Source organism: Crotalus tigris, unplaced genomic scaffold (assembly GCF_016545835.1).
Source record: "Crotalus tigris isolate CLP2741 ecotype Arizona unplaced genomic scaffold, ASM1654583v1 scf7180000024349.2157984, whole genome shotgun sequence".
NCBI lineage: Eukaryota > Metazoa > Chordata > Lepidosauria > Squamata > Viperidae > Crotalus > Crotalus tigris.
Genome location: NW_024100518.1, coordinates 1644374 through 1657829, shown reverse-complemented (window position 1 = coordinate 1657829; position 13456 = coordinate 1644374). Strand labels below are relative to the sequence as shown.

Below are 13456 nucleotides of genomic sequence, written 5' to 3'. Positions count from 1 at the left end.
GATATGAAATCTTGCAAAAAATGGTAATGCTATCTCAGATTAGATTAGATTAGATTGGATTGGATTAGATTAGATTAGATTAGATTAGATTAGAAAATAGGTAGATAAGTACATAGATAGGTAGTTAGGCAGGCAGGCAGACAGACAGACAGACAGACAGACAGACAGGCAGGCAGGAAGGCAGGCAGGCAGACGGACAGACAGACAGACAGACAGACAGACAGATAGTGATATATCAATATCAATAATAATTTAGCAGAGCTAGTCTCTTATGACTTTTAATCATTCAGTAGAACTGATCCTTCCAGAACTGTTTCTTTGTCTGGAAACTTTGAGATGCTTTTTTCTTGTAATTTTAACATTCTTAAGAGCATGTTTCAGCAGAGATCTCTTTAGTTTATTTACACTGAATGGTCAATTAATATCCATCACTTAGACAAGCCTGTGAGCTGGACCCCATGTCTCTGAATCCCACTTCTCTGGAAGTACCGAACAAAACAATAATTTATCATCCGCACATGTCTTGAATCTCCAACCTCCATTGTTAGAAGCTTTGCTCTCATGTGCTACTCACGATACATGTTATTATTTATTAATTGTTCTTTATATTTTCCTTTTTTAAATACTGCTGAGCTAGACTTATGTAAAAATGAACTCTCCAACTCAAAATGGCTCATATCTACCACCATCAGACATTTTTATCTGACTGTGTCAATCTTTACTGCTGATATAAGGATTTTAAGGTGGTATAAAAGAAATTAATATTAGTTACTAACCCTTGCCATTAAAAATATAGAAGCAAGCCCAATGGAGTTTGCAAACTATAAATGAAGTAGCAATACTACATTTCTATTAGTATTGCTATCAGATGAACCCCAGGAACTGTGGTTACGGTATCCATACAACTGAAGGAGCCATATAACTTTACTGATATGTAGCAAATGTAATAAACATAGTGTGGGAAGGAAGAACCCCCATATCACCCTTGTCTCTCACACCACTTGCCAAACTGGACCAGTCACTGAACCCCAAGCAATAAGACAAAAGACTGTGTAAACTTTTCTGTACATATTGGTACATTGGAATAAAACTGACCAAGCGCATCTCCCTTTATGAAATTGGCAAATATCCAAAACTCTGTGAGAGATCCCCCTTAAAATACGGAAATCCCTTGCACACACTCTAAATACCCATCATCCAAGGTAAGAACCTGAGTACCCAAAGTGGTAGAAATTATCATTACCCTGAAGGAGAGAAAACTGCATTTCCTCCTTACCAAACTCAGTCCAACCCCCTGAGATAGTTATTTTGAAAGAAAGGCCAAACCCTTCTATAAATATTTGCCTTTCAATATGTGGCCACCTTCAATTGCTAAGCTGCCCATTTTTGTTGTCAAATAAATTCTACTTATGCTTCAAGCAGATGTCTGTGCTTATGACCCAGCCTGGAATGGACCAGAATTTTCTCCCAACAATAGAAAATCATTGAATTGTGATAAGATGCATTATTTCTTTCTGAAATGTTTTACAGGATGCTAGTTATCATGAGGCTTTGGGGCAAATGGGATCTCAGGATCAACTAACATGCAAAACATGACTGTGAACTCATCTGTCAGAATCCAATCATATTTCATCTTTAATTATCAAATATAGAAACTCCCAATTCTGCCTTCTTTGGATTCTGCCATAAGAGGGAGAGAAGGGGGAGAACAAAGGGGCTTTATGGCCCTCACTTCCTTCAGTAGACTTCAAAGAGCTGAATGCTGAATGTGTGTTTATTGTAACCTATTGTAACCTCAAAGCGTTAGCACCAGAGAACATTAGCATTAACAAAGAAGAGTATTTGCCTTTCATGTAGTTATCTGAAGTCTCCATCCAGACGGAAGAAAGAAGAAACGGGGTGGAATTGTGATACTTGAAACTATCACTGGGAAGGGGGGTTGATTGGGTGGGACTACTGGGGAACCCCTTAAAACCTTGAATGGGAGAGCTTGGACCCCAAGTCCTGTCTAGCATGCCTGCAACCATTTTCTCTTAATAAAGGATTCCTGTTGGAAGAATTATTCCAAGAGTTCTGTCTTCTTAAGATGCAAAGTGGGGTGGGTCCTTACATTAGACAGGACTTGCAAAATTAATCCACCTGGAAGGGAGACCCTTGCCGGGGGATTTTGCAAAAATTTACCATGTCAGACAATGGAGCAAGAGAGGGGGAAAACTCCCTGGAAAGAGAGCCGCTGACCCAGTTGGAACCTTGCCAGATGTTGGGATCCGAGAGGCCAGATTCCTCAGGAGAAGAAGTGGTGGAGACACAGGACCACAAGCCTCGCTGGTCGATGGGCGTTGGAAAGAAAAGTGAGTGGGGAAAGGAATCAAGAAAGGTGACCCTGAGACGGGGGACCAAGCAACCAGAATGGAAGCAGGAGATGGAGAAATCCCTGCACGCAAGTGAAGAGGGAGAAAGCTGGGCACCGTACTCAGACTGGATCCTAGAGAAAGCTATTGACCTGATGAAGAGAACTCTCAGCTCCCTAGGAGAGGAGAATACTGAACCCTACGGCTGCCCCAGTTCCTGGAGCCGCAAAGGGAGAGACACCGAGGGGGACGTGGAACCTGCAACCCCAGGGACATCTACTGATCCAGGAGCTCCCACCCCCTACCGGACCACAGATGGCAATCTGGACGGAAGGCACTACCACCCACAACAGAGGCACCGATCCATTCCAAGACGTCCACCGTTGGAAGTGAAATTCAAAGGGGAGCCAACACGCTTGGGGTTTTTCCTAACCCAAGTCCTCAGCTACATGGAGGAATATGGGCAGGATATTCCCAGCGACAAAGCCCGCATCCGGATCGTGCAATCTGCCCTGGATGGACCAGCTGCGGATTGGGTAGTGAACTTGCATGACTCCAATGCCCCAGAACTCAGTAACTTCAACCGTTTCATGTCCTCTTTGAGAAGACGATTTGAAGACCCCCTGGCTGATCGCAAAGCCCGTGAAAGAATAACAACGATGAGGCAGGGCAAACGCCCAGTGGCTGAGTATACACAAGAATTTCGGGCCATTGCCAGCAAACTGAATTGGCCAGAAGACATCCTCCTTGGCCATTTCAAAGACGGACTAAACTATGATCTATATGATGCTTGCCTGCCCCGAGGGGACCCACATCGACTTGAGGAATGGTACGTCTTGGCAGAGGAAGCAGAGATCGACATATTGAAGAGGCACCGCCGAGGAAAACAATGGAGCCGCCCCCCGCCTGAGCTGACACACCAACCGGTGAAATCATCGGATACAGCCAAGAAGCAAATGAGATGTTTCAAGTGCGGAAGAGAAGGGCATCGAGCTGTAGAATGCCGCTCAAAGGCCCCCCAGCACAACCCAGACAGATCCCCAATCAACAAACCCGGAAAGTATTCAGCTAAGCCAAAAGAAACGGCCATGAGAATGATGGAAATTGCAGAAACCCCCACCTCTGCTCACCAAGGGGAAAGGACTCCAGCCTACACCACAGGGCCGGTGGATGCCTCAGATGACAGCTCGGAGGGCGAACCCCTGGTAAGTGGATGCATCACACCCATCTTCAAAACAGTGACTATATTAATCCCCCCCATGCCCGAAGCTGTGAAGGTGAAAGCCTTAATAGACTCTGGCTGTACCCGCTGCCTCATTAGCCCAACACTAGTGGGGAATCTGGGCATCCCATCCAGGAGACTGGAACAACCAATCTCATTTGGCCAGCTAGATGGATCCATAGCAGGGGGGGTGCCAGCTACCCTAGCCACTTTGCCAATACATCTCTCCCTGGGCAACCATGAAGAGGACTTAACGTTTGTGGTGACCCCAGGTATGGAATGCCCAATGATTCTAGGGATGGAATGGTTGAAAAAATGGAACCCCTGGGTAAATTGGAGGACGACAGAAATCAAATTCCCGAAGGGGGACCCTATGGACTTAAAACCCCAAGGGAGGCTACCAGAATCAAGAATAGAAAAAGCATCCATAGGAGAGGAAAAAAGATTAACAGAAATACCAGAGGAATATAGGGACCTTGCTGAAGTCTTCAGTGAGGAGAGGGCGAATGAGCTTCCCCCCCACCGACCCACAGACTGTACCATTGAATTCAAGCCTGGGGCAAAACTCCCGAAGCCCAGATTATACTCCATGAGCCCAAAGGAGAAGGAGGAAATGGAAAGATTTATAAAAAAAAACCTGGAGAGAGGTTTCATTGAGCCAGCCAAGCCTAAAGTGGCTGCCCCGGTCCTTTTTAGAGAGAAGAAGGATGGCTCTTTACGTTTATGCGTGGATTATAGGGCCCTGAATACAATCAGTGAAAGCAACCTATACCCGCTGCCCCTCATGAAAGACATGCTGTCACACCTATCGAAAGGGAAAATTTTTCTAAACTAGACTTAAGGGAAGCTTACTATCGAGTGAGAATCAAGGAAGGGGACGAATGGAAGACTGCATTTAACTGCCCCATGGGGTGCTATCAATTCAAAGTCTTGCCATTTGGATTACAAGGGGGCCCTGCAGTCTTTATGCAACTAATCAATGACGTTCTAAGGGAACACCTGTTTAAGGGGGTCCTTGTTTACTTGGACGACATTCTTATCTTTACCGAAACAAAAGAAGAACACGTCAAACTTGTCAGAGCGGTTTTAAAGAAGCTGCGAGCCGCTCACCTATATGCCAAACTCTCAAAATGCGAATTCCACCAGGAAAGGATAGACTACCTAGGCTATCGCATATCCCCACAGGGCATTGAAATGGACCCAGAGAAGGTCAAAGCAGTATTAAATTGGGCACCACCCCGCACAAGAAAGCAACTACAAAGTTTCCTGGGCTTTGCAAATTTTTACCGCCAATTCATCCCCTCATTTGCACAGATAGCCTTGCCCCTCACTAACTTACTAAAAACGAAGGGAACACCCTCAGTAAAACCTAGCCAGCCACTAACATGGACAATGGAGTGCCAAGCAGCGTTTGAGAGACTAAAGAGACTTTTTTCTGCCGAACCATACTAAGGCACCCAGACATGGACAAGCCCTTCATAATACAGGCAGATGCAAGTGATGTGGCAGTGGGGGCTGTGCTATTACAAGAAAATGATGATGCAGTATTGCAACCCTGTGCATATACATCTAAGAAACTCACGGAAACAGAACAGCGCTGGCCCGTATGGGAGAAGGAGGCTTATGGGATACGTTGGGCATTACTCACGTGGCGACAGTTCCTGGAAGGCAACAAAATCCCCTTCCAGGTATGGACTGATCACAAAAATTTAGAAGCCCTGAAAACTTCCAGGAAACTCAATCCCAAACAAGCCCGCTGGTCCCAGCATTTTCACCAATTCCAATTTAAGCTCAAACATTTACCAGGAAGAAAGAACTTCCTGGCAGATGCACTATCTCGCATGCCCCAATATAACAGCGCACGAACCACAGACTCTAGACCAATAATGGCAGAGTCACAACTGGCAGCGCCAGTAACCACAAGAACCCAAGCCAAAATAAAACCACAACTGGACAGCCAAACTGGGATTGAATTCAGAAAAAGTTTGGAAACAGATGATTGGTTCCAGAAAAACAAACATGTGTGCACAATGAGAGACGGATTGCCTTGGGTAGGGGAAAAGTTATATATACCAACAACTCAAAGACTAACTTTCATGCAACTTTGCCATGACACAAAATCAGCAGGGCATTTTGGATTTGTAAAAACTTTACACTTAATTAAACGGCAATTTTGGTGGCCATCAATAAAAAAGGACATAGAAAGTTATGTTGCCAGCTGCCCAACCTGTGCATCAGCAAAGAGGTTGCAAGGGAAATCGCCAGGGCTGTTACAACCAGTGGCAAGTCCCTCAGCCCCCTGGAGGGAAATAGCCATGGATTTTATAGTGGAATTGCCTGAAAGCAATGGGAATACTGTTATCTGGACAGTCACGGACCTATTTTCCAAACAGGTGCACTTTATCCCTTGCCAAAAAATTCCCACTGCAAAGGCCTTAGCAAAACTTTTCATCCAGCACATTTACAGATTGCACGGGGCACCCCAACGCATCATCTCTGATAGGGGAGTGCAATTTACGTCTGCATTTTGGAAGGAATTTTTATCCCTTTTAGGGACCACTCAGGGATTGACATCTAGCCACCACCCTCAAGGAGATGGTCAAGCGGAACGGTGCCAGTCGGTACTTGAGCAATATTTGAGATGTTTTTTAAATTTCCAACAGAGTGATTGGACGGACTTACTTCCTTTTGCAGAAGTTGCCTACAATAATGCAGTCCACTCCAGCACAGGCTACACTCCTTTTCAAATAGCCAACGGCCAAAGTTTCAACCCTATGCCAGAGTTAACCCCAAAAGAACCAACGATCCCTTCACTGAAAGAATGGATGGAAAACCTACAAAACACCTGGCCAATAGTCAGAAAATCACTAGATGAAGCTAGGCGGGCATACAAAGCACAAGCCGATAAAAAAAGGGTTGAGCCTACACCATTCATTATAGGAGAAATGGTGTACTTATCTACAAAATACCTAAAGTCCCTACAGCCCTGTAAAAAACTTGGACCAAAATATATAGGACCTTTTCCAATTAAAAGGATCATAAATCCAGTAACAGTAGAATTAGAATTACCCAAAAACCTCAGGCAAATACACCCAATTTTTCATTGCAGCTTGCTGAAAAGAGAGCATCAGTCACCTCTACGGCCAAAAATCCCCCCCCCACCACCTCCAATCATGGTGGAGGGGGAACAACACTTCGAAATAAAAGAGATCCTTGACTCTAGGAGATATCATGGAACAACTCAGTACCTAGTTGCCTGGAAACACCTCCCTGCCTCACAAAATGAGTGGGTCCATAAACGTCACGTCAGAGCCCCGAAGCTATTGAAGAAGTTTCACACAGAGTATCCTAACAAGCCTAACTAAATTTTTTACTTGTGTTTTCTTTCAGGTGGATCTCTCTTATTGTTAAGAGGGGCCGGATGTCAGAATCCAATCATATTTCATCTTTAATTATCAAATATAGAAACTCCCAATTCTGCCTTCTTTGGATTCTGCCATAAGAGGGAGAGAAGGGGGAGAACAAAGGGGCTTTATGGCCCTCACTTCCTTCAGTAGACTTCAAAGAGCTGAATGCTGAATGTGTGTTTATTGTAACCTATTGTAACCTCAAAGCGTTAGCATCCAGAGAACATTAGCATTAACAAAGAAGAGTATTTGCCTTTCATGTAGTTATCTGAAGTCTCCATCCAGACGGAAGAAAGAAGAAACGGGGTGGAATTGTGATACTTGAAACTATCACTGGAAGGGGGGTTGATTGGGTGGGACTACTGGGGAACCCCTTAAAACCTTGAATGGGAGAGCTTGGACCCCAAGTCCTGTCTAGCATGCCTGCAACCATTTTCTCTTAATAAAGGATTCCTGTTGGAAGAATTATTCCAAGAGTTCTGTCTTCTTAAGATGCATCATCTTTTGGCCTTATTGGTAGTACAAATGGAAAAATCTTGATAAGATTCATTATGCAGAATTTAACTAATACAGAGAAACAAACCACTCTTTGCTTTCCTCCTGTGAACAGTTTTGGTCATAAAAGAGTCTGGTATGTAATAAAAAGCAGTAAATTAATTTATTGCCAGTTCTATCATTTCCAGGTTAACTAATTCTCCACCTACCATGTAATGTTTCTTCTAATGAGGCAATGCATCATTTAAACATGTGCAGTTGTCTCTTGTGGTTGACAATGGCATGTATCTTTCAAAAGATAATAATATCATTGTTTACAAAAACAAATGCCAGTTTCATGTGCTTGTTTTAAAATAATCAAAATGGATTATTTTATTATAGTTTTATTGTTTTCTGTTATACACTGTGATTGGGATTTTCTGTTATACAGTACATTCTGATTAGGATTTATAAATCTAATTGACAAATAAAGATGGGGTCATGATACGAACCAAGCTTCAACTGAACTACATATTATTTCTTTTTTTTTATTCTCTATGGTTCCCTGAATGGTTTACCATTCATATAATCTTTTGTTTCCCTTAAAGAAACTGGATTATTTCTGAGCAATTGATTTACTGTTTTACTCTTCATGAATAAAAGTGCTTTTTATGCTTACATGTATTCCCAAAGAAACTTTTTCAGAGTTTCTGCCAGAAGTTCACTGCCAAGAAGCAAACTGGAATTCTGACTCATCTGAAGCTCCCATAATTGAACGGAAGAAACTCCACCCCTAAATAGAAAAACAGTGTTGTTTGAATAAAACTTTGGCACTGCTACAAGCTGAACATGGACATGAGGTGAAAAGCAAGTATTTAGCCAGTTCAAAAATACTTAGTTGTCAATGGCTAGATATCACTCTCTTGTGCCATCATTGTTTTATAGTTTAGAGTAAAACTAGCATATCCAATGAAATATGTATGAAATTATGCTTTTTCTGGTACTTGAGAATTCTTGGAAATATTAAATAGGGAGGAAATTAAATTTTTGTTATCTAATCTTTGCTTAGACTTATACCTGCAATCAAGGGAATATGCAAAGGAGGGATGAAAGAAATGTAGGCAAGGCATTTTATGTCATTAGCTTTCAAAGAAATCAATTGTCCTAGGTATTTTCAGAGTTGAAACAGAAGTAAATCTGGCAGTAACAAGCACCTGCATTCAAAGTAGTTTCAGAAATAAAATAAAACACTTTTATAAAGTTTACCATTATTTCAGATATTATCTTGGGAGATCATTTTAACTTATTAATTGAATGGAGTAGGCAACCAGAAAGAATTTTCAGAGTCTTAAGGGAATAGAATTATAGTACAGAAATTTGTGGGAAACCTGCTATTTCTCTTTCCCTCTTTTTAAAAAATACACCTAAATTATGGATTAACTTCTTTTAGTCTCATTTTAGTGATAATTCAGCTAAAGTTGCTCTTCCATTGAAAGAACTGACCCAGTTCTGTGAAGTCTAATTCAGACTAGAGTGCTTTACAAGTAGGCAGAAGAAAATTTACTTCATACAATAGCATTTGGAAGTCCTTCACTAACCCTAGAGGAGTCTGTTCTATTATACAACTTGTAAATGAGATTATAATTTTGTGAAAAGGACTCTGATTTATTATTGTAAGATTATAAAATACTTTTAACTGTTTTGCCTAAAAAGTGGCACAAGTCAATTAGTCAATTAATCCAATATTAACACAACACTATCTAATTTGGAATGTTTGCATGAAGTTATTGATGCTCTTGTTCTAAAGAAAATAAAAGACTATAATTGATCCAAAAGTTTTATTTTTTCATTCTCTGGACAGATCATGAACTGCTCATGTACAAGTTCCAAGAAACCCAGTTAGTTGACAATATGTTTTTGTACATATGCCCACCATTTTCAAAGAGAACACCAGGAATCATTTTAAAGCCCTGAATGTTGTGAAATCTTATGGAATGAACTTTAAAAAGTTGTTAAAGATGAATGTGAAAAGAGATGTCTAAAAATGAAGAAACAGAAGAAAACAACAAAAAGGGGAAAATAATCTAGATATAAAGTTGATACATAGATATTTCTTTAGTTCTAAAGAAGCCATTTATTTTTCTCATATTAATTGAAAATGAAAAATCAAATTATAGAAATATTCATCAAAAATATCTCCATTGGTTTTGCTTTTGGGCCATTAACACACAAAGAGAGAAACATTTAAAAGACGAATATATAAATCATAACTAGACAGTATAATAAACTAAATAACAATGTGTCAAACCACCCAAATTTGGGGGAATGAAATTATCTGTTTGGACACATATAAGTAATTTTCCATCTTCTCTCTTGGTTTTTTTTTCCCCCTTCTCTCTAAAACTCCAAATTGACTGTTGAGGAAGTGCAAGACTTACCAGATATGTTTAAAATGGAAAAAAATTGGCCAGAGATCAGCAAGTAACTTTTGAAGCTTTTTCAAATGTGTTCTGTTAGGATTTTGGTTTTTGAAAAAATGCAATAAAGAAGCATAAAGATGGCAAAACTCCAGTGCTATTTTATCATGCAAATATGTAATTAATTGATTTTAAAAAACCATATTTCTAGTCATTACTGTTTCCCCCTCTCAATCCCAGTCAAGCAAAAGAGCAATTTTGATTCATCCTGGATTCCTCAATCAAGACAGCAGGTTCTAATTAGTTATATGCATTTTCTGTGGACTTGTAGATGATGACATTGATTGGGTGGAAGATCTATGGTTAGATTTCATTTTGAAATTCAAGAATTGAAACTTGTCTTCCATCTTCAGATCTAATCAGTTTGGCTTTTAAAAGCAACTTTCTGTCATGGTTCTTTTTTGACAGGTGTTGGAAAAGTCCAGGCAGAAAAATATTGGTAAAAGATGGCATTTCTGTGTCCTTCTCTTCAGCACTTCTGCCAAACCTGTAATGATATCCTGAACAAGATCATGAGTGAAACATTGACAGAAGCTGCATTGAGGACTCATCATCCAGTTATGTGAAGTTTATCCCATTTAGGCAGCAGGTCCCACAACAGTTCTCTAGAGAGAACTGGAAAAAGGGAGACATATTATGGAGAGACTACAGTCAAGGCAAGGATCAATTCCTGTCATCCATGAGGAAATGGCTTCTTGTAGTTGAAGAACACTTGACAGCTGAATGTATTCCTGCTCACAAGAGAAAATGGTAGAGAATGTAACACAGAAAATTATATAGAAATTATATAGATTGCCTACCATTTTATATTTTATTAGGTAGACCCTACTCTTTCCTTTGCATCTTGTAACAATTTATATTTAATTTGCAGATATTTTTCCCTCTGTCACGCAAATTTAGATGTAACCTATTGCCACTGTTTAAATGGTACATCAATTGTCAAGACAGGTATTGTTTCAAACAAAAACATCATTTTAGGCAAAACATCATTTTATTACAGAAAATCTTTTCAGCATGGACAGATGTACTATAGTGTCTCACTTCTTAACACGACTGTTAAGTCATTCCATATCTTAACATAGTTATATTAAATTAACATACCAATCATATTTGTCATTGTGATATTTTACCTTCTCAATATAAAAAACTATGATAGTCATAGATTCTATTGATCTTCTATTTTTATGTTTTTGATAACATCTTTGTTTTTTATTTATTAATCTTGAAACCTAATACATCAAATTCTTTTAATTTGCCCTTAATATTTAAATTCCCTTTAAAGGATCTCCTAAAACCAACACTAAGTCATCTGCAAAAACCTTTCAATTTCTTTTTTAATCTTTAATTTCTAAATTATCTCATCTTGTCTTATATCTCTACTTAATATATCAAGTGCCAAAATAAACAAGCGAGATGAGATTGGGCATTCCTGTCTTGTTCCTTTTTGTATCTCACAGAGGTTTGTTAGATCTCCATTAACAATTATTTGCACTTTCTATGAAATTGATCTTACTTATTTTATAAAGTTCTGTTGTTGTTGTTTTTTTACTTTATATGGCCACATTGTCCATTAATGCAGAAATTTCCTCTTGTAATTTCAATATCATTTCTTTTTTTTCTAATTAACATGCCAGCAAACTCAGTTTGTTTGCTTTATTTAATTCATGTTTATTTTTATTTAGCTTAGCATTAACATAGATATAGCTATAGACAGATAATTTGTTGAGAAATATTTATCTTCTCTGGAAATTTCTTTAATTCTATTTTCTTCTTTATCTCATCCAAAATAGCTTCTATTTTCTCTTGATTCTTTTTGAGTTCACTGTTATAATTTATTAAATAACTTCTAATAACAGCTTTACTTGTATCCCAAACCACTCTTAAATCAGTGGCTTTACCTAAATTATTTTTTAAAAATCCATTTAATTCCTTTTTACAGTCCTCCACTATTGCTTTTTTCCATAGCAACATTTCATTTAGTCTCCATTAAAAACAACTAGATTTTCTTTTATAAACCAAACACAGAGAATAATGATCCAAAAAGTATTTGGTAGTATCTGTTCTTTAGAAACCTTAGTAACCAAATTCTTTGAAATCCAAATCATGTATATTTTTGAAAAGGATCTATATCTATCAAAAAAGTAGATGTGCTCTCTTGAATTTGACATTTTTCTGTCTCCATATACCAACCAGCCCTATCAATCAGAATAGAATTGTAAGGGACCTTGAAGGTCTTCTAGTTCAACCTCCTGTTCAAGCAGCAGGAGATCCTATACCATTTCAGATATGTGGTTGTCCAGTCTTTTCTTAAAAATCTCCAGTGATGCAGCACTACAACTTCTGAAAGCAAATTGTTCCACTGGTTAATTGCCCTCACTGTTAGGAAGTTTCTGCTTAATTCCAGGTTCTTCTCTCCTTGATTAGTTTCCATCCATTGTTTCTTGTCTTGCTTTCTGGTGCCTTGGAAAATAAGTTGACCCCCTCTTCTTTGTGGCAGCCCCTGAAATACTGGAATACTGCTATCATGTCCCCCCCTAGTCCTTCTTTTCTTTAGATTGGCCATACCTAATTCCTGCAACCATTCTTTATATTTTTTTTTTGTCTTCAGGCCCTTAATCATCGTAGTTATTCTTTGCACTTTTTGCACATTTTACATTTTTTTGTAAAAATGGTGATCAAAACCGCATGCAGTATTCTTACTAAACTCTTACTAAGTGTTTATTGGGGATAGCAGAAGACTAATAATCATACTTTTTGTAGATCTGAAATGATGCCAAGTGAGGCACACATAGAATTATGCCGAAGATCATGCATGGGTATAGAACCAAATTTTTCTATCTTCATTTCAAAACTAGCTTGAGAAAAGCTTCACCTTTTTCATGTTCCTCTTTAGCATTCTGAGAATGATGTACTGTATTTGAATGTTCAATATTTCTTGAGAACCTTCTTCTTCCAGTTTCAAAGTCTGCAGTTTTAAGAGCTATCAGGTCATCAAAGTCTCAACTTATCCAATTTATATCTTCCTCCAAAATCAGAACACTGCTGAAGATCATTCACGTGCTCAAAGGATTTCTCTAGTCAAAGTACTTTTAGGGACCGCCTTTCTTTTTCTTTCCTTTTTCATAATTGTTATGATTATTAATTTTAAAATCAAAACATTAATGCTGTTCAGGGTACTTGTATTTTCTTCTTATTATTAACATAATTTTATAGAACAATGAAATTATTTCAAAAAAGGAGTGGATTTCTTAAAATCTGTTTACAAAAGAAAATTTTCAGCCCTGTAGAGAACCTGTCTCTCATTGCAGACTGGTTTTCAATTTCCCATGTGGATGTTAGAGCAGATGGGAGGAAAAATTCATTCATAAGATTACAAGGCTGATTTGCAAGCTTTCCAATGCTTAATTGGATACCAGTATGTAAGAAAGCTGTATCAAATTTGCTGGACAAACTTTTTAAAAGTATAATCTGACTGCAGTGGTGTTTTAGGTAGTCTTTTTTGTATTCATTCTGAAAGATGCAAGT

At 38.9% G+C, this 13456-nt stretch overlaps 1 long non-coding RNA gene across 1 annotated transcript in view; it reads left to right on the top strand.

Moving 5' to 3' along the window:
• The window catches only part of LOC120300700, a 35503-nt gene extending 24974 nt beyond the window's left edge, over positions 1 to 10529 (top strand). The window contains exons 3-4 of the long non-coding RNA XR_005554717.1: positions 8148 to 8314; positions 10340 to 10529. This is a non-coding gene — a long non-coding RNA (uncharacterized LOC120300700). The remainder of the gene's footprint in view (positions 1 to 8147; positions 8315 to 10339) is intronic.
• Positions 10530 to 13456: the final 2927 nt, after the last annotated feature.